We start from the raw sequence: 2,641 nt of genomic DNA on the forward strand, positions 1-2,641 counted from the left end.
GAGGCAGTCACGTCATCGTTACAGCGGGACGCCTGCTTCTGCACCTCCGCTACAGAAGAGGACCACAGCCTACACACCAATGTCACAAAGAGGCAGAGAATGTATTGTAAAGACAAGACGCGCGGGCACACACACACACGTCAACTTGAACTACTTTTTTCTTACAGAGAGGGCAGCACAACACCATCAAAGGCAATCAATCTCTCAGAGAGAACACCAGGAGAAACAAAGCCTCATCTGAGATTGAGGGTGTTTTGGAACCTAAGGGAAGCTTTGTCTTTCAACACATTACTATTCCACCACAGACCCAATCTTCTCTGGTCTTTTAACACATTACTATTCCACCACAGACCCAATCTTCTCTGTGTGCTACAAGACAGCAGAGACACTGCCTCCTTGCCCTCGTTCTACAACAAAGCCATTGTCCTCTATGGGGTAAACACACACACAGCCCAGTGTCCTCTCCTCTCGCCACCCACCCAGAGAGTCTGCCAGCCTGTGGATGATGACATCAGCGTTGCAGCGAGGTGAAGTGTCTGTAGAACAGCACGTTGCCAAGCAACATGAACTCCTCCACCAACCTGGAAGATGAATGAAAGAAAGAGGAAAATAAAGAAATTAGACAAAAAATACTGGCAACACATATACAACCAGATCTCTAGTTGCCGTTAAGCTCACTTTGAATCCAGTTCGCTTGCTTTCTTAAGGTATACACACACACACTGCATTGGCCATATACCACAAACCCCCTAGGTGCCTTATAACTATTATAAACTGGTTACCAACAGTAAAAATAAATGTTTTGTCATACCCGTGGCATACGGTCTGATATACCACGGCTGTCAGCCAATCAGCATTCAGGGCTGGAACCGCCAAGCTTATATAAAAAAAAAAAAATGTGTACACACACACACAAACAGAGAGATACATGTTTGTGTAGACATACATGTTTGTGTAGACACACACAGTCCAAACAAACATGTATCTCTCCGTTTGTGTACACACACACACACACACACACACACACACACACACACACGGTGTAGATTGGTGTGTAATGTTGTGAAATTGTTAGATATTACTGCAGCTGTTTGAGCTTAAGAATACACAAGCATTCGTCGCTACAGCCCACACTAACATCTGCTGAAAAGACTCTATGTGACAAATAAAATGTGATTTAGACTGGGACACTCAGTGTGGTAGAAATTTCACTTGGCAGGTAATAACAGAATAAGCAAGGCTCTCGGACACTTGTAGGTAAGAGTTTGAGTACCATGCTCTAGTTGGGAACATAAGCATTGTCTCTTGGTTGTACCTTGATGAGGAACAGCTGAGAGCTGAGCTTCTGGCCTCTTGAGGCAGTCACGTCATTGTGTGTATCAGCGGTGCCACGCTCTTCTGCCTTCTGCACTCGCTCGCTACAGAAAGAGACCACAGCCTACACGACCATGTCACAAAGAGGCAAGAATGTATTGTAAAGACAAGACGCGCGTGGCACACACACACACGTCAACTTGAACTATCTTTTTCTTATGAGGCAGCACAACACCATCAAAGGCAATCAATCTCTCAGATGAGAACACAGGAGAAACAAAGCCTTATTCTGAGATTGAGGGTGTTGTTTTGGGACTCAAGGGTAGCTTTTGTCTTTCAAACACATTACTATTCCACCACAAGACCCGTCATGCTTTCTCTGGTTTTATTAACACATTACTATTTCCATCCACAGACCCAATTCTTCTCTGTGTGCATCACTAAGACAGCAGAACACTGCCTCCTTGCCCTCTGTTTTCTACAACAAGCAGTCCCTCGTATGGGGTAAACACAACACAGCCCAGTGTCCTTCATCCTCTCGCCACCCACCCAGAGAGTCTGCCAGCCTGTGGATGATGACATGCAGCGTTGCAGCCGAGGTGAAGTTCTGTAGAACAGCACGTTGCCAAGCAACATGAACTCCTCCATCCAACCTGGAAAGATGAATGAAAGAAGAGGAAAATAAAAGAATTAGACAAAAAATACTGGCAACACATATACAACCAGATCTCTAGTTGCCTGTTAAGCTCACTTTGAATCCAGTTCGCTTTGCTTCTTTAAGGTATACACACACACACTGCTATATTGGCCATATTACCTACAAACCCCTAGGTGCCTTATAACTATTATAAACTGGTTACCAACAGTAAAAAAATGTTTTGTCATACCTGGCATACGGTCTGATATACCTACGGCTGTCAGCCAATCAGCATTCAGGCTGGAACCGCCAAGCTTATATAAAAAAAAAAAAATGGTGACAATCACACACACAAACAGAGAGATACATGTTTGTGTAGACTATATCATGTTTGTGTAACACTACAGTCCAAACAAACATGTATCTCTCCGTTTGGTTAACACACACAACACACACACACACACACAACACACACACACACACACCACACAGTCCAAAACTAACATGTATCTCTCCGTTGTGTAACACACACACACATCACACACATACACACAGCACAACACACAGTCCCAAACAAACATGTATCTCTCCGTGTGTCTTGACACACACCCACGACACACACACCACACGCCACACCACACAGCAACACCCCACACATCACACACACACGGACACACACACACACACACA

General features: G+C 44.6%; 1 long non-coding RNA gene across 1 annotated transcript in view; it reads right to left on the bottom strand.

The window, feature by feature from the left end:
- Positions 1–479: 479 nt before the first annotated feature.
- The window catches only part of LOC111979386 (uncharacterized), a 9,247-nt gene continuing 7,085 nt past the window's right edge, over positions 480–2,641 (bottom strand). The window contains exon 3 of the long non-coding RNA XR_002879326.2: positions 480–581. This is a non-coding gene — a long non-coding RNA (uncharacterized lncRNA). The remainder of the gene's footprint in view (positions 582–2,641) is intronic.

This window comes from Salvelinus sp. IW2-2015, linkage group LG19, assembly GCF_002910315.2.
Source record: "Salvelinus sp. IW2-2015 linkage group LG19, ASM291031v2, whole genome shotgun sequence".
Classification (NCBI taxonomy): domain Eukaryota; kingdom Metazoa; phylum Chordata; class Actinopteri; order Salmoniformes; family Salmonidae; genus Salvelinus; species Salvelinus sp. IW2-2015.